This window comes from Macaca thibetana, chromosome 7 (genome assembly GCF_024542745.1).
Source record: "Macaca thibetana thibetana isolate TM-01 chromosome 7, ASM2454274v1, whole genome shotgun sequence".
NCBI lineage: Eukaryota > Metazoa > Chordata > Mammalia > Primates > Cercopithecidae > Macaca > Macaca thibetana.
Window position 1 is genome coordinate 55,783,632 of NC_065584.1, and position 23,986 is coordinate 55,807,617.

Below are 23,986 nucleotides of genomic sequence, written 5' to 3' on the forward strand. Positions count from 1 at the left end.
GACTTTAGTTATATCAGGCAATTTTAAACTTCATTGGTTTTTCTTTTTTCCTATTCTTTTATAGTTTTGCAATTTGGAATTACAACTTTTAAAAATTAGTTGAATTATTTTAAAAGTTCTCCTTTGTTTTTTGGATACTGAGGTTATGTTATTGAAGATTTTTGTTTGAGACACTGTCATTGGCATTTGAATGGGTTTACTATGAAGAAGGCTATCTATACTGCTACTTAGGCCATTAATTTCCCAGAAGCAACAGTACTTTTTACTTGTAAGTACTACTTTTTAGAAATAAGTACATAAGTACTGTAGGTTTTGTTAAACTAATGATAAAATTCTTACAATAAGTGAGACTCCTCCATGTACTTTTATGTACCAATAAGCTTATATCTTGAGGTTTTATCTTCAAATGAGCCTCTGTCCAACAGATAAAATTATACTTTAAAAAAAAATGGAAGGTAATTCGTTTCCTCTGTTAGAATTTTACTCTTAACATCATAGCTGATCTAGAACTAAAAGAAGAAACATCCTGCTTAACCACACAGAGCTCAAAGTACTGTTTTCCTCTATAATAATAATCCACAATAATACGATCCATTGTAGCAAAGTTGGAATTAAGTCAAGTGGTGCGAGGCTCTGCTTTAACATTTCTTCATTTCTTAAGTCAAGCTTATGACATCTGTCCCTGGAGATCTGAATTTGGAACTCCTCAGTATGTTAGTCTGAGAACAAGTTTTAGCATTAACAAAAGAAAAGCTATTTAATATTTAACATACACCCAGCCATTTTACCAAATTTCCAACACCAAAAGAAGCAAAAACCTTTATATATTGATGAATGCACTTTAAAATAAAGCTACAATATATTTGAATTGAGAGGCATGTTTTCCAGATGGAAACAGCAAAATATAAAAAAGTCCTTTCCAATAATACATGATTTTAATGCAGTTGTAATTAGAATCTCCAATGGTTGTTTTCCCCTTTTGGCAATATAACAAAATGAGTTTAAATTTTATATGGAAAAAATGTCAAATAATAGCAATAAATGTTTAAAAAGAAGAATAAAATGGGACCCAGTTACTTTTCTAGATCTTAAACCTGAAATCAAACTATTGTAATGAAGATGGTATCATTGATATTGGAATAGAAAATAAATCCAGGAAATATAATACAAAGTACAGAAACAGATCCAAGTATATGTGGAAACAATATATGATTAAAGACGTGTTTCAATTCATTAGATAAAAGAGGGTTTTTAAAGTAAATGGTGTCATGGAGTTGGCTGTTTGGAGGAACATATTTATAGCTCATGTCATATACAAAATATATTCTAGATGGATTTAATATATAACATGGAGAAATATTTTTTAAAATATTAGAAGAAGAATAAGGAGGATATTTATATTACCTTAGATAGAGGAAATATGCCTAAGCAAGACAAGAAGCCAAAAAACCATAAAGGAAAACATAGACATATGTGAATACTTTAAAAAAAAGAAAGAAAAAGAAAAACTATGGCAAAGGATACTATACACAAAACAGACAAATGATGGGCTGGGAAAGAAGTAACTTCAGCGTGTAAAGTGATAAAGTATTACTATCACTAATAAACTAAGGGTTCTGTATAAATTGAGTGAAGAGCCAAATGACCTTACAAAAACATGGGCAAAGGATTCGAAACGATATTTGCAGAAAAGAAAATGCAAAAGATCAATGAAAACATATGAAAATATGCTCAACTTCACCAGAATTCAAGGGAATGCAAATTAAAATAGAATACCATTCCTCACCCATTAGAGTGGTAATTTCCAGTGATGACTAGGAGACAGAAAACAGGCAGGCTCATACTTACTAATGGGCATCCAAATTGCTACAACCTTTTAAGAAAGAAATCTAGCAATATATTTTAAAATTTAAGAGATCTAAGTGCTTTGACTCAACAATCCCGCTGTTTGGGATTCCACCACAATGAAGCATGGATGTATGACAGGTTAGTTAGAAGAAACACAACCACAACCAAGAAGACAAAACTAACATCGCTCCACAGGCGACAGGGGAGTGAAGATGATGTAATCATTAACATGAATCTGTTAGACCAACAGCTACAAGCTAGGTGAATTATGTGACATTTGTCACATAAAAGATAGTTGCACATTAACTCTTACATTTGAAAAATTTCCATACAACTACCTAATATGCATGCATGTGATTGAACTATATGCAATTGCTGATTTCAACTACTATGGCCTAATAAAATAACAATCTCATAAATTGCAACCCAACATATATTTATTACACATTCATGAGCATGAAGAAAAATGTGGAATGATATACCCCAAAGCATTAACATTGGTTACATGGGGGAGGAGGGAAGTAAGGGAAAAAGGAGAAATGAGCTTCTTCCTATAGCTTTTTACTTGTAAAACCAAGAGCATGTTACATTTGTAAATTTAAAATATCTGATAAAGAAAATAAAGAAGGCCAGCCACGTTGGCTCATGCCTGTAATCCCAACACTTTGGGAGTAGGCTGAGGTTGGAAGATCACTTGAGGTGAGGAGTTTGAGACCAGCCTGGCCAACATGGTGAAACCGTCTCTATAAAAATTACAAAACTTAGCCAGTCATGGTGGCACATGCCTGCAGTCCCAGCAGAGGCAGGAGAATCACTTGAACCCAGGAGGCGAAGGTTATAGTGTGCCGAGATCATGCCACAGCACTCTAGCCTGGGGGACAGAGTGAGACTCCGTCTCAAAAAAAAGGAAAAGAAAGAAAAAAGACTCTCAGGTTCAATATTGCTTGAAAACATATCTACATTTGTCTATGGTAATGGCTCACTTTATCAAACATAATAACAAATAATTTACATCCTTGTCTCTTTCACCAAGATGGTTAAAAATGAGTTGTTTAAATAACAACTCTTTGTTATTTAAAAAAATAGAATTCCAGAATATATTTGCAACTAGCAAAAATTAAAATTCAGAGAACTGAATGACTGTTCTGTCCAACACTTAACTGTTGACAAGTGGAGCAAAAAGAACTCTCATACTGCTAATGAAGAATAAATTGGTATAATCACTAATGGTCAACCTAATAAAGTGAACATTTGCAATGTTCTATGCCTTAGCAACTGAACTCCAACGTATATGTCCTAGAAAAACTCCTGGATGTGAACCAGAATACACGAACAGAATGCACACAGCAGCGTCGCACATCAGAGCAAAAAGCTGGACACAACCCAAACGCCCAACGTGTGTAGAATGAATAAAGTGTGTGGTATTTCACACAGTGGAAGAATGGTACACTAGTTAATGCTAGATAGCAGTAAAAAATGGGTAAACTATAGCTATGCACGTCCACCTAGATGAAACTTAAAACATAATGTTGGTTAAAAATCCAAGCCAAAGAAGAAGCATGATGTCATTTATTTAAAGTTCTAAAACAGGCAAACTAAACCATATATGCAGGGAAGTGATAAATAAAATGTCCAGATTATGGCTTTCTGGGAAGGAGGAAAAAGGAGGATGGAATTGGAGAGAAGCATACAGGAGTTTTTAAAGGTGGTACTTAAAAGATGGGGAATGTATGTGGGTTTGTTTTACTAACAGTCTTTAATATATATATGTATATACACATATGCATTCTTTTGATGTATTTTACATACACACACATACATACACATATAGACACAGAAAGAATGCCTTTAGGTCTATGTCTAACTTTCATAGCTTCACGCCTATGAAGCTACGAAAGACCAGCATATGCAACCCCCAAATGGGAAGGAATGTTCATCTGGAGGTTACCAAGAAGTAGACGCAAGAAAGTTCTTTACCTCCTTCTATTTGCCTTAAAGTAGGACACAGATTATTAAAGACAAAAGGTATCCCGCCCTGCACTCCTCTCCTTCTGTACCGGGGAGAACGAAGGCTAATTACTGGGGACAACTTTAGACGCTTATTGGCCTGGAGATGGTATGAGAGGAATCCACATGAACAACGATTACTAACTTGCTTTTATCTGTCATTTATTTGCCTTCCCCACAGTTGGCCCAGTTAGAGACTCAAAGTTCTTTTCCATCGTCTTGTCACTTCTCTAAAGAATGTACTGTTCTTTGCTGAAGATGCTCTATAAGCTGGAATTCAAAGTCATCTCTTTAGGAACTACTCAATCTTTGTGTGTCTCCCATGTGTACTATGTGTATATGAAATAAACATGTTAATAAACTTGTTTGTTTTTTGCTTTTTAATCTGTCTTTTGTTACAGGGGGTCATTCCAACTAAGAACCTATAAATATTGAAGAAAAACTTACTTTACTGAATTTTATCTTATTGAAGATGGGCTTCTTATTGAAGAAGCCACTTAACCATCTTCCAGGTGTACTTTGTGTTGTAGATTCTTAATACATAACGGAATGAATATATTTCTAGAGTAATACTCAAAGGAACATTGCTGGGAGCCATATTCTTCCAGTGCCAGAGTAAAATGGAAAGTTATGGAATTTTTTGTTGTATGCCAGAGCTGGAAAGAATATAACAGAAAACCCAAGCTAAACACACACTGTGACATAAATGTTTCCAAGTCACCTTGGGAAAATAATTTACCAAGTTATAGCAAAAAGCAAAGGTAACATTTCTGAGTAGAGTTACATTGGTTTTACTTTTACCCTGGGTTAATAATACCTTTCTTTCACTTTAAGATCTAAACTAAATGACACCAAAACTCCAACCTTGGCTAGTAAGATTTTTGAGGGCAGGTGAAAAAAATGCCTTTTCTCAACCACAAATCTCATGTACTCAGGAAACAATGATTTGTTGGGAATAGACCAGGTGGAGCTCTATTTCCAGATATTACAATGTTGGTCCTGATTCACAGCAGTTGAGCAGCTAAAAGCATTCTAAATAAGGCAGTGTTTCACCAGGTGAAGGAAGACAATTAGAAAGGGAGGAAGTCTGTCCTTATTCCCATCCTCCACAGCTGCCTGAAACCAAAGTTGTACCCATGACTAAATCACTACTCATTTTGATCTCCCAGCTTCTTTTCCTTTCCAAGGATTATTTTGAGTACTTGGACTTCTATTTTACTCACTCAGTTGTATCTACTGTGGTTAGGAGTTTGATAAATAATCTGATTTAGCTAAGATGCTTTACCGACAGGATATCCTGTATCTAGTTAACTAAGTAAGGCTAGAGGAAAGAGTGATTAGACAATCTGAATGCATGTTATTTTTAAAAAGTAAAGGAAAAGCCAAAAAAGCCAAAGTAGGTACAGGGCCTTTATTATCTCCAATAAACCAAAACAGTACGGCACTGAACTACCTTGTATCTGCAAGCACAATTTATCTGCAGATGTCACATTTTTATTTTCTAATGCTAGAAAGTTCTACATTGTGCTCAACACCTGGAAATATAGGTGCAGTACAACCAATGAGTTAAAAAGCTTTAAGTTTTCCCATTGGCAAACAAAAAAAAAGGGGGGCGGATTAAATTAATGGCTTCCCTTGAATGTTTATTTTTCCCAAAGTTTTTCAGACTGCTTTTATAAAATAGCAGCTTTATTGAGATACAATGAAATACCATAAAGTTCACTTCGAAGGTATACAATTCAGTGTTTTTAGTATAGTCACAGATTAGACTGTGAATTCTGTACCCAACACCACGATCAAATATCAGAATATTTTCATCACCCCAAAAAAGCAAACCCAACGACTAGGTGTGGTAGCTCACCTTGTGAGGCCAAGGCAGGCAGATCAACTGAGGTCAGGAGTTCGAGATCAGCCTGGCCAACATGGTGAAGCCCCGTCTCTACTAAAAATACAAAAATTAGCCTGGCGTGGTGGCACACACCTGTAGTCCCAGCTACTTAGGAGGCTGAGGCAGGAGAATTGCTTGAATTCGGGAGGCAGAGGTTGCAGTGAGCAGAGAGGTTGCATTGGAGCGCCAATGCACTCAAGCCTAGGCGACAGAGCGAGACTCCGTCTCAAACAAACCAAACCAAACCAAACAAAACAAAACAAGAGCAAACCCATACCCATTAGCAGTCACTTCCCCTTCCCCTCTTCCCTCTCCCCTAGCCTGAAACCACTAATCTACCTCCTATCTCTATGGATTTGTCTATTCTGGATATTTCAGTGCCTGGGATCATATAATATGTAGCCTGTTGTGTCTGGTTTCTTTCACCTAGCACAGTGTTTTCAGGGTTCATCCACACTGTAGCATGTATCAGTACCTTGTTCCTTTTTATGGCTGAATAATCCATCGTATGGATACACCACATTTGTGGTGTTTCCTCCAGGTTGCTTGTTTATGATAAAAAACAAAAGCAAGCCTGGGAAGCAGAAAGAACCAGATTCCAGCTGTGTACTCAACCTAAACCAGGGATTAACAAACACAATTACTATTATATCTGCATTTATACCCAGTTCTTGCAAACTGCCCTACTCCTGGAGGATGTCAATGAGATGTCAGCTGTGGTAACATGGAATTCTAAAAATTTCTTTTATACTATTAATGAGGAAAGAAGAAAGAAAATGGAATTTTTAAAAAATGAGGCTGAGGTAGGAAGATTACTTGAGCCCAGGAACTCAAGACCAGTCCAGGTAACATAACGAGACCCCATCTCTTCAAAAACATTTAAAAATTAGCCAGGTGTGGTGGTGTGCACCTGTGGTCCTAGCTACTGGAGAGGCTGAGGTGGCAGGTTCGCTGGAGCCCAGGAGGTCGAGGCTATGATCATGCCACTGCACTCCAGCCTGGGTGACAAAGTGAGTCCTTGTCTCAAAACAACAAAAACAAACAAAACCATAATTAAGTAATCACTATTAATAGGTAAGCAGATAAACATTGTGGTATACCAATACAATAGAATACTACCCAAGAATAAAAAGAATAAATAGTTGATGCATACAGCATGGATGTATCGCAGTGTAATTATACTGAGAGGGAGATAGAAGGGAGAGATGATCATGGAGCATGAGGAAACTTTTGAATGAATATGTTCATCATCTTGTTTGTGATGATGGTCTCATGGGTGTAGGCAATCAAAATTCATCAAATCATACCCTTTGAATATGTGTTATTTATTGTATATCAACTATACATAAATAAAGCTGTTAAGAAATAATTTTTTAAAGGAGCATAGGCATATTCATCAAATTACATATATCAAATATGTGCAGTTTTTTAAAATCTCAATTATACTTCCAAATGGTTGTTTTCAACAAGTGTATACATCCTAAAGAGGTATTTGCATGACTACTGTGTGGAAAACACTGCCTTAATTTTGCATATATAATTTCAATTAATTTTACAGCAAGTCAAGTTATTCTCATTTTTCATACTAGGATACTTAAGGTTGAGAAAGTTCAGTAACTTGCCAAGGTGGTCACAGTCAGTGCTATGCTAACTTCAGTTAGTTTTAATTCCACTGCCCCAGCTCTTTTCTCTACACCACACTGCCTCTCACTGCTCCTATTATAGACCCAACCCTTCCCAGCACTTCCCAAGTCAGGGAATTTTCCCATCCACAGAGGAGGTTTGTGCTTTAGGATGGCATTCCACATTTGTTTTGTCCATCATTTTGTGCTGCCACAAATACTTCCCCAACAAATTTATCTGATTCAGTGGATTTATTCATTTTCAGTGGATCAGAGTGGTTAATCTAGATTAGATCAAGGCAAGTAATCCTGGTCCCTGGCTCAAAGAAATGAAAATAATTCATCTGAGATTCAAAGCAAGATGGACAACACTAAAAACTGACCACTCAATCCACTAGCCAGGCATGGCATTTCTTTGGGATAACAGTCATTTCCTTTGATGTTGGGAGGCCCAAGAAGGTGGCTATCTAAAGGTGCTCTGAGGTGTCCAGCTACTTTTTGTAGCAAACTTAAACTGTAAGTTGAGGTTGCCATCCTATCTGTGAATAGGGAAAGCATAGGGTGGTTTTCTCTCTGTGTAGCTCCTCCAGATCATCTTTCACCACACAAGCAACTGAACTCAGTCCAAATGCCACCACTGTAGCTGGGTCCACTTGGACATGGGCTATGACCTTGACTAAGTAAAATTAATAAAAACATGAAAGCTGGTTAAAACAATTTTTTTCTAAGTTATCTACACTTTTTGGAAATGCTGCCATTTCCTTCATGCAAGACTTCCACGATGAAGGTTAACTGTGTTGTGTATCTTTCATTTGCCCCTCCAAACCCATTCTCCATCCACCTGGTTTATGCCCCAGGAAACTAAACTGCATGAAGCCAGTAGTAGACTTCCTTGCTCTTTGCCTCCCAGTTGGGTTTGGCCAATGAGGAGCATGAGCAGGCAGTCAGAATAAGTGGAAGAATCAGTTCAGGCTACTTGTTTCCTGGGGTCTCTGCCTGCAGGATCATTATAACCTGGCTATATTCCTTTCCTGGAGGCCACAGCTCCACTAAGGAGGTCCTCTCCTCACTGTCCTCATACCTCAGGCCAAAGGATAATACAGGAGCCCTGGGAAACTGCATTCTCCCTTGCAGTTTTCCTATACTCTGCCCTCATCCTTGGAAATACTCTTTTTACTAAGTGCTCTTGAAATTAACCAGTTTGAGGATGTCAACTGTTTCCAACACAGCTGACATTTTCTGAGGGCTGAGTATGCCCTATTCAGAATATGAACTTATTCAAAGTTCTCAGTTTATATGAAAACACTGACATTCATGGGGTTAATAACAAGCCCAGGCAAAGATAAACAATGGCTAGATGAGGTGTAGAGTGGTCAGACAGCATCAATTCAGCCTCACACCAATGCTCATTGGCAATTGTGTAAGGTGAAAGCATAGTCACATAGACTTAGGAGAACAGTGAAGGTGGTAGATACATTTCACAGATTTTAAAATGCGAGGAAAGCCAAACATTTTCGGGTTGATATGTCATGCTTCTTCACGCTTATAAATTATATTTCCATGGTGACATCAACCTTTTTTGCATATGGTATTCCACTTCGATTGAAGCTTTAAGCCATTTTTTGGTTGTAATTATCAAATATAAAGAAAGAGACACTTGCTACAATAAAAACTGCCTAAATGGCAAATCTAAGATTTCAGAGAGGTACCATCTGTTTTTCCTCATTGAGAGGTATTATCATATATAGTGAAAAATGCTATAAAAGTGAAGTGATGCTTTTTGTGTCATGAATAAGTTATAATCTCAAGTAGATTTTGATTACTTAGAGCTTATAGCAAAGACATAAGTCCATTAAGGAAAAGATGGATCTTGATCCTATCTGAGCCCAAAACAAATACCTTCCTATCTCCAGAATCACCTCAACTATATCATTCCCATGAAGTATATCTAAAATAGCTGCTTTAAGATTTATTTTCCTTGATTTTTCTTTAATGAAGCCAAAATGTTATTAACATTTAACATGAATCTATGAAGGTCTTTTAAGTAAAAAGGCTAAAATGTTGAAATATTAATAATGACATTTTGTTTATTTTTTGTTTGGGGGGTGTGTGTGTGTGTGGGTGTGTGTGTGTGTGTATGTTATAGAATAGGGCGGGGGATAGAAAAGAGAAACCCATGGAATAAATCTAGGCCAGAAAGGTAAAAGCTCTATCTTTGTATTCGTTATGGGTATTGATTAGAACTTAAAAGAGTACTTGAAAGAAGGTCTCAAAAGAAGATCTGGAGGACCCTGGCAGCTTTCGTTTAACTCTGCATAACATCAGATGGCTCTTAGAAAGCACTCACTTATTTTCCAAATAAGTGGTAATTTCGCCCTTTCAATTTTTCCTAACTCAGTGTGACATATCAGTGAATAATACCATCTTATATGTGTGTCATATTTTACAATTTATACAGTGTATTCCTATTCATTATCTCAACTGATATTTACGTATTTCAGGTAGAGTCAGGGTGAATGTGACAACCTCCATTTTACAGATGAGGAAACTAAGGCCTAGAGGTATAAGTCAAAACTCTTTTAATCACAACTTGAATTAGCTTGGGCAAAACATGGGAATGTATTGGCTCATGTGGACTGGATTCATGGACTGCAATTATGACTGAGCTCTCTCCTTCTTTCCTTTCTCTCTCTCTCTCTGACTCTCTCTGCTTCCCCTCTGTGCACTGGACCTGATTCTCTCCACAGACTGAAACACAGCTTTACGTGATTCTTACTGCCTTGGGACCAGAAAGGATGGGACCTCTCCTCTCAACTTGAGTTGGAAAATTCTAGAGGAAGAACCTACTGGCCCCTGCTGATGGCAGGCCCACCCTCTGAACTAACCACTGTGGTCTGGGGATGAAATACTGTGGCTTCCTCAGCATGGGTCAAGTCTCCTCCCCTGTGGTCAGTGTTACCTAAACAGCCTAACAAAATCGGAACACAACGGCCACTGAGGAGACTAGGAGGAGAGAGGCAGCCACCTTAATTTGTTTCTACTGCCTTAAATAACTTGTACAGGGGCTGAATCAAAACAACTGCCCAGATTTTCAGGCTGCACCCATCTCCTTCACTTCACAGCCTTTGCCTGCAGGAGCCACAGAGGTGTAACTGCGCTTCTCTCTTCCTCACAGTTACCATGTGGTCTGGGTCAAGACTAGTTGGAAAAGACTCGATTCTGTCTTGATTCTGTCACTTTTCAGCTGTGTGACCCTAAGCACATTACTTAACCTCTGGGAACCACAGCTTCCTCCTTTGTAAAATAAACAGTTCCTGCATTGCAGGGTCATCTAAAGGATAAAGGGAGATAATATACCCCAGATGACTTTGAAAATCATAAAAGAACTACATTAAGGTTTATTACTTAAGTTCCACATGTAAATGTTAACAGAGGCTAAAACTACACATTAACATCCTTCAGCTGTAGTTCTCACTACCACCAGCCCTCTCTGTTAGCATCACTTTGGTTCTGACATTTTTTTTCTTTCAGTTTTAAAAGGCACATTTTAAAAAGAAGCATAATAGTGTCTCAAAATGTAAAATTTAGCTCAGAAGAAAAGCTTATGAACAGATGGTTCAATGGCACTTATACTCACCTTTTTGATACAGATTAACCAGGAGATGAAAAATCTCTGTAAGAGACACAAGAAACTCTCAACAGTGGTTACCTCTAGGGACTGAGGCTAAAAGTTGGTGGAAAGAAACACTTTTATTTTTCATTTATGCCTGTCTCTACTACTTGAATTTTTAAAATCTTTCACATATATTCTTTTTTTTCCTGCATGAATTCCTTTCATAATAAAAAAAAAACCCTAACTAAAAATAAAATCATAATTGCCACAAAAAAGGATCGTATACCGGTTACAGTATACAGTATATAGTATATGCCCGTTATAGTATACAGTATATAGCAGTTATAGTATATAAATGATATAGTGCCTGGTACAGAAAAAGCTTTCAATAAGTTCGTGCTTATTGATCTAGATATCCCTAGTTACCACCTAATCAGCTAAAATAAAATCTAGTTTTATTTCTATGAATGTATATTTTTCCATGAATCATATTGTAAGAAATGCTCATTACCATCTGCCACGGATATGATTTTAAACTCATAAATTCACACACCAAACATGAAACCTCCTTTTTAAATTCTCAATTATAAACACAGTACATGTGGCTACCTTTCAACGCTGTTACTGCTCTTCTTATAAGCTGACTTCCTTATTAACATTGGACGATGCTGGGCTTCTAGGAACCATACCATTTTACAGCTGCGGGTTTGCATGATATTTCTAAGAAATTAAAGGTTACATGGCAGCATATGCCAAAGCTAACAGAGAGATTTAAATAGTATTTTTTAAAAATGATGTAAATGGCTAGGAAGTTTGAATGCTATGCACTGGTTAAGTGCTATACTGGTTGCCTAGTTACATCTCTGTAGAAAGGTTAAAATGGTTGTCTCTAAATCTAAAAGAAATTTGAAGTCCTAAAGTTTCATGATTAAGCTAAGGATTGCTTGCGCATCCCTCTGCAGTCATGCCTTGACACAAATCCCCATCAGGTAATGGTGCTTGGGAATGTCTTAAGGAGATTTTAAATCAAAAGCATTTATATATATGAAATTTGTTGCCTTGCTCTCATTTCATTAAAGTTATTACATCTGGACTCTCCTTTTTTTTTTTTTTTTTTTTTTTTTTTTTTTGAGACGGAGTCTCACTCTGTAGCCCAGGCTGGAGTGCAGCGGTGCGATCTTGGCTCACCGCAAGCTCCGCCTCCCGGGTTCACACCATTCTCCTGCCTCAGCCTCCCGAGTAGCTGGGACTACAGGCACGCGCCACCATGTCTGTCTAATTTTTTTGTATTTTTAGTAGAGACGGGGTTTCACCGTGTTAGCCAGGACAGTCTCGATCTCCTGACCTTGTGATCTGCCTGCCTCGACCTCCCAAATGGACTCTCCCTTTTATCACTACGAATTGCAGTCTGCTACTATAGGCTATTAAAACACTTTCCAGCCTAGCTGGTGCAAATTCTATCCCACGATAGGTGGAAGAAAGTCCAGTATTTTAAATTTTTAAACTTAAAAACAATTTTTTACTGTGACCAGCTCTGCAAAGTATAGGCCAGTCTACAACATAGTAACAAAAACTACACATCTAAAGAATAAACAACTAGTATCTTAACTCTCAGAGATGTTCCTCTTTTACCTCTCAAGGGTTTCCTAATTAGTTCTACCTTGCAGACACGATAACATCCAAATATCTGCGCCCAGCAATGGAACAGAATAGAACAACTTTGGTATAGAAATTTAATATAAGTGTATTAAAACGGATTCACACTTCTTCCAGAATTTGAAGGTAGGAGGAAACAGTCTTTTTCTTTTTTCCTCTTGACGTTCAGTCGGCATTTTGTTTTGAATTGAGGTAAAATTCACATATAAAATTAACCGTTAGCCATTGTAAAGTGTACAATTCAATGGCAGTTAGTACATTCACGGTGTTGTGCAGCTATCACCGCTGTCTAGTTCCAAGACATTCCATCACCCCAGGAGGAAGCCCTGTACCAGATAAATAGCTATTTTGATCCTTATTTACATTTACTCTGTAATTTCTCCTTGAAAAACAATAAAAGAACCTAAGTTTAAATTACAGCATAAGAACTTGATGTGTTTTCAATTCTTCTGAAACTTGTTGATTCACAAAAATCAGTAAAGATTTGAAGCTGAAATGAGGCTAGTCTTAGCAAAATGAAACCAGGATTGAAAGTCCTGAAAGGAAGAAACCCAAAAAGAGATTGAGGAAAAAGTCAAAATAATTCACAATTCTGTCCAGGCCCCATCCTTGTCAGAAGGCCAGATTCTACTTCAATGACTGATAGTGCTGAATCTTTTTTGGAAAGGAAAAAAAAAAAAAAAAAAGAATTGAAATATGCTTTGGATCTACCAAGTAGGAAATTTTGGAAGACAGGAAACGATTAAATATATTAAAAAAAAAAAAAAGTCTTCCAGCTCCTAAAACTCAGATGCCTATTCTAGGGAAGCTAATTTATTGTTCTTTCAAGTACGATTACAGCTCTCTTTGCTTAGTCCTAATGATTTAGAGAACAAAATTCTCCAAAGAAAAGCCACAGAAATGTAAGGGATGAGGCCCCAGGACCTTCAGCTTCCCTGCTTTCTCAGTGTGGCTTTGCTATGGATGATGTGGGCAGAGTACCGCAGAAGCAGTGTGGAAAGGCCCAGCAAGCGTCTTTACCCAGATGCAGCCAACTTTACATGGGGGTAAGTGGCTCACGCTCCACTGCTGGGAGGTCAGGAAGCGCCATGTTCTTAGAATCAAATAAGACTCCAAGACATGATCCACTCCAATCCCCTCCCCCTGGGCATTCAAGATAGTCTTCCTAATACTTACCTCTTCTTGAACAGTCTCTGCTATCTCTTAGCGGGGAAAAGTTCAATTTTGCTCTATGAAAGGCAAGATTAAAGCTAAGAGAGCTCTGTGCTGCATTGGCAAACTTGGGTTTTATAACTTCCATGCAGGCTGACAGGCTGAAAAAGATTCGGCGAGGTCCTGTGGTCACCTCAGTAACAAAGCTTTTAAAGCTTCCATCATCAGAGGCAACGTGCAGAAGCCTGCTGGTAACACAGGAGAACTGAAAGGGCAGCGAGGGCTTGTGACTACAAACGTGGCTGCTGCTTCTCAGTTCTGAGTCTTAGGGGCTTTTTTGGTCTTTTTAAGCTGGCCTGAACAAACATGCATATATAGATATAGATTTTCCAAAAGAGTTAGATTAACCCCCGTTTTCAACCCAGATATTATGGGATATGGTCATTATTTGGTTCACTCAAAATTTATATTTTAACAATGCATCAATGTGACAGCTACTTTCTATTAGAGTCATTTTGTTAGGCATCTGGAATGACCAACTGTCCTGATTTGCCCCGGATTCTCCCAGTTTTAGCACCGATAGTCCTGTGTCCCAGGAAAGCCCTGTCTTGGCAAGTAAGGGCAGTTTGTTGCCCTGCTGCTAGCTCTAGGTTTGGACTTCAGGTCTGTACTGCTGAAGTATCTAAAAGTGGATTTTAAGAGGACTTGCTACAAAAAAAAAAAAAAAAAAAAAAAAAAAAAAAAGCTGAAAAATTTTAAATCTTCACCATAAATTTCCAGCCATATTCTACTCAAAAGATGATTTTTTTTAAAAAAACAACCCAGTGATCGATCTCATATACCAGGCAAGAAATGGTTTCTTACTTTGTGGGGATGACTTAATGTATGGAGGAAATTATACCATACCTAGAAATTGGCTATAATAAATACCACTCCAGTGAGGTTCTGTATTATGATGTTATTTTTTCCTCCAATTTCCACATTTGAAAGCCTAATAAATAATACATAAAATGACAGGCAGACATAACAGCATAAAATAAAAACCTCACATTTCTTTGGTTCTATTCAAGACCTTGTAACCTGTACACCGTAGGCAAACCCTCCAGAGTTAGAGAAATGATGAAAGCAGCATACTCTCTAGGGGTCACACCTGTAGTACCCAAAAGTCTGGCCAAGAAAGAAGCCATTGGACTTCAACCTGTCCCCTTGATCCAATGCCAGATACTTCAAGAAAACCAAAAGACTTCAGTACCTGGACCTGCAAAGTGAGAACTGTAGAGTCAAGATGAGAATTGGCTTCATCCAAGTTGGAAATGTTAACGTTTTAATACTATAACAGTTAGACATTAGATGGTCTGCTATCTGAAGCATTTCCACCGTGCTGAAGAATTAGTCTCTTTGACCTTGTAGTAGGCAGAATAATAGGTCCCAAATATGTTCAGTCCTAATCCCAGGAACCTGTAAATACATATCCTTACAGAGAAAGGGACTTCAAAGATGTGATTAAATGGAGGCCCCGGTGATGAGGAGATTAGCCTGGCTTATCCAGGTATGTTCAATCTTATCACAAGCGTCCTTAAAAAATCAGAGAACCTTTCCTGGCTAAAAATTAAGAAGATGTGACTATGGTAGAAAGACACAGAGAGAGGCAATGCTACTGGCTTTGAAGATGGAGGAAGCTCTAGAAGCTGTAAAAGGCAAGGAAATAAATCCAACCCAGAGAGCCTTCAGAAAGAAACACAGTCCTATTGAAACTTTGCTTTTAGCCTGGTGAAATCCCTATAGAATCTAACCTACAGAATGGTAAGATAATACATTTGTGTTGTTCTAAGCCACTAGGTTTGTAATAATTTGTTGCAGCAGTCATAGAAAACTAATACATCTTTTATCACAGTTGCTGTTCAATAATGCCTGGGTAGTATTTTGCTTCTAACCTCAATATTTGACCATTACCTCATGTTTAATTTGCTTCCATGTGTATACTTTGAAAACTAAATTTAGCACTAGACCAAATATTCTCAAAATCCCCCTGACAGTACAGAATGATACTTCCTTTTACTTGTCTACTTTGTTTAGCTTCTTGCCTTTGTTAGCACAGAGACTACTTACATCAGGAACTACTGAGCATAACTGAAACCACTGATTTTGTACGAAGGAAAAATGCTTTTTGAGTGGAAAATGGCAAATAACTTCTTTAAAGTTGTGTGCAAAGACACAGTAGTTTACCAGGTTCACAATGTCTCCCTAGAGTGCTCTGGATGTCACAATGACTGGAAGATGCCACAGCCTTTTGTGAACCAAGGACAGGGATACCAAAGAGGATAATGAAGAATTGTCCCATTGGACATGCCAGCAAACTCCATTGACAAACTCTGCTTGGATTGATTTGAAAAATTTAAGCATACTTATTAGCATGACAGAAATCAACTCAAAGAACATCAGATACTTATAAAAGAGTCATTATTAGTAGCATTTGATAGAATACGGGATGTCTCAGCCCTCACCTAAAATACATTAGGTACTTAAATCCAAAAGAACTTGACTATAGGGCAGCAAAAGCGATACATGGTCTTAAAAGCACACATGCACAAAGGGTTTTCTTCCAATCAGCTCTAGACCAGAGATTCTCAACCCTGGCTGCACGTTAAGGTCACCTGGGGAGCTTTAAGGAACACCTATAGATGTTCAGGCCCCAACCATGGAGATTCTGATTCAGCTGGTCTGGGTAGGGCCTGGAATTAGGGTTTCTAGATGCTCCCCTGGAGGCTCCAACATGCGGCCAGGACTGAGAACCACTGCTCTGTCCGTAGGGAGCAGCCTCCTGCACATACTCACGTGAATGTGGCTGCTCCACAGATTTGAATCAGTTCTTCCCTTCCTGTTTTGTAGTACAGTTATCACCACCCATTCATTGTTCCAAAAAAAGAAATCTGGGAGTTATTCTAGATGTCTTCCTCTCCTTTACTTCTCACCTTTAATCAACAATTCCCTCAGTTCTCCCAAATCCAGCCCAACATTTCCAGACCCAAGACCTCCACTCGTCTCCCTTCCATTAGTCTCTCCCCACTTCTCTGCTGCCTAAGGAATTATCCTGTAAAAAAAAAAATTCTGATTGTGTGCCCTTTTCTGCCTCCCCACTCAGCAGAGAAAATTCAAACTCTGGAGCCTGCCCCGTAGGGTCCCTCCCAGGCTTCACCAGCCTTCTTCTCTAGCCTCATCTCCTCAGTTGGCTACTTTCTGGCCACACCCTGGCCACCCTAAATTTCTAAAGCTTCCTGGAATAAGTCATGCCCTCTGGGGCCTCTGTGTACACTTACACGTGATTTCTTATTCTTGGAATGCCCTTCCTGACTTCTCTGACTGAAGGTACCTCATGGATAGCTCAAAGACCCCTTTCCCTTCAAGCTTCTTCCCCTCCCCATCTTGGTTCTCTCCTCCAGCAGCATCCACCACACCCTGCTCCCACCTTACTAAGCTGGACACAAGCACCTCCTTCTTTACACACTTTTCTCCTCTGTGAGACTGAACAACTCTGGGCCAAGGCCTGTGTATTTTTCATGTTCATATTCCCAGTATCTGGCATGCATTCTTTTGTCCATTCATTCAACAGTTTTATTAAATATATAACAAGTGCCAGACACCTTGCTATATGCTGGAGGCAAATGGTTAGGAAGTTATTTGCTATTCTGGCTCTCGCAGAGCTTGTATTCTTGAAAGGGAGGCAGATGGCTGGATGAGTGTTTGTGGTGAAACAGGAAGGTCCATCAGAGGATTGGGAGCTTTGTTTTGTTTTATGCTTGCATGTTTCCAGTATATTCAAAAGTGAAGAAATGTCAAAAACAGGTTTCAAAAATTATGGCATATTCTGAATGTTTACATTTGACAGAGTTGTATGATGAAGGCCATTGTTTCATTGTCAGTACATCTCTGACAGATCACCTCATTTGGAGATATCCAAAGTCCAAATTTGCAAACCTTATAAACATGAGTTGAGGAAAATTGATCCTCTTATCCTAAGGAAGGTCTGATACCTAGTCTACATGAAATAAATACCTGCTGAATGCATAAATGGATGGATGATTAGCTCCAGTAAAGCAAATCAGGTTATGAGTAGGTTTTATTTTTTATTAGCATTTGCTGTATTCCCTAAACAGTTATGTAAATAAACAATTAAAAGCCTAACAATTCAACAAGTGTCCATAATCCAATGGGGAAAGAAGAGAAGTAGGTAGAGGTATAAATGAAACAATTCCAGCCACGAGTTGACAACTGTTGAAATTGGGTGATGGAGATGTAGGAGTTCATTATATTATTCTCTCTACTTTGGTATATGCTTGGCATTTTTCATAATGAAGTTACATTTTAAAATGTGGAGGGGAATCTAAGTCATTGACTACAGGAAACTGTGTATCTTGGAGTAGGCAAACACATTATCACCCGTCTAGGATTATGGTTACCTTTCAAGTCTACAACAAGATTCAAATGCTATAGCTAGTTCCGAAAGCTAAGTAAGCTTCTTCAAGATGAAACCCCTACAGCATTAGATTGACCTTTTGTTGTTGTTGTTGCTGCTGCTGCTGGAAAAGCCCTTACAATGTTTACAACCATCTGTTAAGAACAGGGTTTACTTTTCTCTGACCTAATCTGCCTTATCTGAGGTTTTATCTTGCACAGGGTATGCCCTCAATGTCTGCCACCTATTAATTATGTTTGTGCCATAGGGATACATTCTGTTAAGGCAGCAGCCTCAAAGGCTCTCCAACTCAGGTTTTTAGAAGAAAATGAAAAAATTCTGGATGAAAATCAATTTTAAATATTATTTCTTTAAATCCTGAAGTCATGTCACTATTGATAAGGACTCTATGACTGTTTCTTTCAATAAAACATCACATGTTTTCATCTATAGACCACTTAACATTTTTTTTCCTCTTTAAGTTCTGGTTAAATTCAAGATTCTAGAAGAAAATATGTCAGAATTCTTACCTCTTCAGCTCCTAAAGCCTGAGGCTCACTGGCAGATCTGGCTGTTGAGAAAGCAGAGAGAAAAATGAATTTTTTAAAAGGAAAAATAACATGATACACAAGAGCTGGATGAGCAGAATGAATGAAGTTTCTGACACGGGGGTGGGTGGTAATGGCAGTATAGTTATAAGGGCAGGAGGTCTCACAGGTTTACGTTTCAGAGCCTAGAAATGAACCTTTTATTAACTCTTTTCCTTTTAAGAAATAGATTTGTGAAATTGGAGTCCCTTTCTTTGTGAAATCCCCTAGCGTGCAAGAAAACACGAAAACACAAAGCGCCCACTTAGGAAACTAGACGAAGCAGAGTTCTTGGTGGGAGAGGCTGTATACCAATGGAATGAATAAGAACCATCTTTCCTTCTGACCTAACCTAATTTGCTCCGAGCAGGACCAAAGCAGCAGAGACCAACAAAGTCTTGTTCCAGGTATTAGGAACAGAGTTTGAGTACATACAGTTTGTGTGTATCTGGCCCTTTAGGAGGGTGGAGAGGACACGTTGGTGGTTATAAGAGTATCTTTGGCACTCAAAGCTTCAAAAGGCTGTTTGGAAGTAGAAGACACCTATGCCCTTAGCCACTGATGACCTCTGTGGCTATCGAGCAGAGGTGGCCTACTTTTGTCCAGTGCCGAGTGTGGTTCCTACGGAAGAAAGTTCCTGCGTAGATGAGCTTCTTTATTCCTGAAAAGCTCTAGAGCGCTCAGCTCAAAGGGAATTGCTAAAGCCTCAAGGAACACTTTCCCATTCCTATTTTGCTGTGTCTGAGAACAAAGAGATATCTCACATCTAGAATATTATGAATGAGGGTGGAACTCAGATTCACAAGGGGTTCTAGGACCAAATGAACATCAGTATCTCCAGAGGCCTCACATTACTTGAGACTGGCATGTGTGCTACAATGTCAACCCAACCAATTATATTCCCAGACTACCATAAGGGCCATACATTTTTAAATGGGCTAAAGTTATTAGAAAACCATTATCTCATGATTAATGACAGCAAAAAGGAGGAAAAAAAAAAAAAGCCAAGGGCTAAAAACAACTTATTTTCAGAGAATGAACCCTAGAGTAACAAAGACTAGGTGCGACACGCAAAATAAGCCTGTTCAAGGGGGTTCTGGACCCGGCACTCATTTGTTATTGGTGATAGTGGAAGCTGGCACAACTTCTCTCGAAAGCCGTCTGGTCTTGTTTATCAAGAGACCCAAATATGCTCTCAGTCATTGTTTTAGTGATGCCACTCCATGACTTTAACCAAAACAAACCCAAAATGTGGACAAAGAAGAATTATCAAGGTGTTAGAAATAGCCTAAATATCAATAATTCAACCTATTAAGTAAAACAGAAATTCCACATGATAAAATTTTAAAACAACGAATACAAGAAATTTAAATGGGCCAGGTGCAGTGGCTCACATCTGTAATCCCAGCACTTTGGGAAGCCAAGGAGGGACGAACACTTGTGTCTGGGAGTTCGAGACCAGCCTGGGCAACATAGCGAGACATGTTCTCTACAAAAAAAGTCAAAAGTTAGCCAGGCATGTTGACGCACACCTGTGGTCCCAGCTACTTGGAAGGCTGAGGTGGGAGGATAGCTTGAGCCCAGGAGAGTGAGGCTGTAGTGAGCCATAATCATGCTACTGTACTCTAGTCTGGGTGACAGAGTGAGATGCTGTCTCAAAAAAGAAAAAAAGCTTTAAATGATGAAAAAATGCATTTTATATTCTCTTTTTACTTAACTTTATTTTAAAATTAATAAATACTGTTACTTTAGAAAGTAACTTAAAATAAGATTACTTTATTATAAAGTAAAAAGAATATAAAATGCATTTTTGTCATTTAAATTTTAAAGTAAAAATATAAAATATTACATATAGTGTGAACTCAACGATTTTCTAATATACATATTTACATATATTAATATTTTTAAATATATATTTTCTATGTCAATATATTTTTCTAATATATACGTACTAACATATATATTATATATATACATACATATGTTGTATTATATAACACATTTTCTAGTATAATTATACACAGTATCTTTATAATACATAAAGACTAGAAGAAAATACATCAAAATATAAACAATATGTTTCCTCTGTTCAATAGAATAACCAAAGTGGCAGAAATTGCTAGATATATCCCAACATCTGCTCTTGTCTTCTTCCATGGTTTTAATAGAATTCTAAGCTAAGCACCTACATATCAATAATAGTTACCTTCCCCAACCTCCCTTGCTGCTAGGTATGTGGCCATGTGACAAAATTCAATGGTACAGCATCAAAAGTGGTATGTGTAACTTCTGGGTCAGAGCTTCCCCTTCTAACTTCTTCCATCCTGCCCGTTATAGCAGAGCCTTTATGGCAAGCCACATTAGATGACGAAAGTGAGAGAAACCTCATAGGAATGATAGAACAACAGGATCGAAGGAGGCTGGGTTCCTGCATGATCTTGTGGAGCATAGCTACCTTGCCAGTCCTGGGCCATCCACATCTGGATTGTCACATTAAAAAGAAGTAACTTCTAACTTATGTTAGCCACTGTGAACTCAGGCCTCTGTTACATGTAGTTCAACTAACAATTTAATTAATAGATGGGGCCATTTTTATTTTTTCTTTCAAATTTTCAATAATTTCCACATTTTTCAATAATCAGTATGAATTACTTTGCTGATCCGAAAAAAACTAAGTTTTGTTTACTAATGTTAAGAAAATTAAACATAGTATAAAGTTTGGGCAACATGTGCCTTCTTTCCACATAGGATAGGAAAAACGAAATCTATAGTTTAAAAAGTTCTGCTTTAAAATCTGATTGAGGCATACTCTAAGCAGTAAAACTTTAGTCAATGCATTATAATTATTCATTACAGAGGATACCCAGACTTTTTTTTTTTTTTTTTTTTTTTTGAGACAGGGTCTTGCTCTGTCACCCACGCTGGAATGCAGTGGTGTGAACGTGGCTCACTGCAGCCTCAACTTCCTGGGCTCAAGCAACCCTCCTGCATCAGCCTGCCAAGTAGTAGCTGGGACCACAGGTGCACACCACAACGTCCAGCTAATTTTTTTTTTATTTTCTATAGAGACAGGTGTCTCTACATTGCCCAAGCTGGTCTCAAACTCAGGAGTCAAGCAATCCTCCTGCCTCAGCCTCCCAAAGTGCTGAGATTACAGGCATGAGCCAATACACCCAGCCAGACTATTTTTTTCTTTTTTCTTTTTAGATGAAGTTTCGCTCTGTCACCCAGGCTGGAGTGCAGTGGTGTAATCTCGGCTCACTGCAACCTCCTCCTCCCAGGTTCACGCCATTCTCGTGCCTCAGCCTCCCAAGTAGCTAGAACTATAGGCGCTCGCCACCACGTCAGGCTAATTTTTTGTATTTTTAGTAGAGACGGGGTTTCACCGTGTTAGCCAGGATAGTCTCGATCTCCTGACCTCATGATCCGCCCCACCTCGGCCTCCCAAAGTGCTGGGATTTCAGGCGTGAGCCACAGTGCCTGGCCCCAGACTTCTTGAAGTGAATTTAGTAATAGTCTTCAAAACAGATTTGTGTGTACACTCATACCTTTAATTTAAGGGTGCTGTTGGTTCTTCACATGGAATCATACTGGATTTCTCCTACAGTAATTCCACTGGCCCATGAATTTGGTTGACTGTCCATCAACCAAGTATATGCTTTGATTTTATTTTCCCTTGGAGTAGTAATAGATTTGGCAGAGCTCACATAACCTTCCTGGTCTCCTTTGTGTCCCACAGGTCTGCATTATAAGATGACTGTCCAAGATAAAGGAGTCATACCTAGTCCATAAAATAGAGAAACGATATCTTGCCTACTTGGGAATCAGATCTGAAACAATGGCCTCATTAAAACCAGCCTCTAACCATATTAGAATAATATGCTGAGATCATTTAAACTTGCAATAATGTTCATCAGCAGCATTTGATGCCTTTTAGAGGATCATTAAAACCTTGTGCAGAGGCACACAAGACACTCCACAAGGTTGACCTTAGAGACTTACATGAAGTCATATATCAGAGAAAGAAACTATTTTCCCCAAGAGAATGCCAAATGATCCTTTTCTCCCTTGTGAACCATAATATCCAACACTAATATGACTAACCTATATTCAATAACAAAGGCAGGATGCCAGGGTTTCTTCACTTCCCTCTCAGAATGACTGTGCCAGTACATTCTTGAGAAACCCCTTCACTCTCTCCTGCAGTAGGCAAATTGAAGCTAATAGTCAAAGCTCTGAATTCTGTTTCTCTCCCCCTCTTGCCTTTGCAGGAACATAAGCAAGCCAACTCAACAGGCCTAATTACCATGGTAACAACATGCACCGTGATTATGAGTGTGTTTGTTTTTTAAAATGACTCACAGATTGTTCCCCAAGAAGCCCCAGACACACAGGTTTCTGGCTGGTTTATAAAATCCATCTGAAGTTTTCTTGCACATATCTTGTGCCTATTATCATAACTGGTGTGATGAAGAGAGATTCATCAAATATGCCTTTCTCCTTAAGGATGAAAAAACCCATTTTGTTCTTTAAACACTCCAAGATTAATCAATTTAAACCTCAGGTTTATAATGAAATTAATTTGAGTTTGTACACTGGAGATAATTAATCTGTTCCTAATTTAAATAATTAAGGTATTTCATAATGTGGTTTTAGAGACCCAAATGAAATAATCAGGTGAAATAAACTTAGTGAAAAATATAAAATAAAACAGTCTAAATCTACAGTATTTCATAATGTGGTTTTAGAGACCCAAATGAAATAATCAGGTGAAATAAACTTAGTGAAAAAATATAAAATCAAAGTCTAAATCTATGGGTACATGACCACATGTAAAGTGTTATAAAAGAATAGATGTCAGTCTTAATACCAAGACGTTTTCAAACAAATCTACAAAACAACAGCATTTATTTTTAAAATGCAAACATGAAAGAGTCCAGACATTTGGAGAACTGTGGACTACTTCCACTCATCTATTCAATAAATATCTTTTAGACCCTCTATGTACTAAGCACCATTGTTTATAACTGGAACATCACAATAGGGCTTAGGGAAGACTATGTTCTCACGGGAGGCAAAGGCCATGGGCATGGCTCAGTGCATTATCTTCTCTTAGGGAGCTCCTTTGCTTCACAAGGCACCATTCTGGGTAAGGTTATC

The 23,986-nt window shown here is 38.2% G+C and overlaps 1 protein-coding gene across 2 annotated transcripts in view; it reads right to left on the minus strand.

The window, feature by feature from the left end:
- Nucleotides 1–23,986, minus strand: part of GNG2 (G protein subunit gamma 2) — a 114,557-nt gene that overhangs the window by 78,008 nt on the left and 12,563 nt on the right. For both annotated transcript variants that reach the window (XM_050796957.1, XM_050796956.1), the window contains one exon: nucleotides 18,770–18,810. The gene's annotated coding sequence lies outside the window, so the exon portion shown is untranslated. The remainder of the gene's footprint in view (nucleotides 1–18,769; nucleotides 18,811–23,986) is intronic.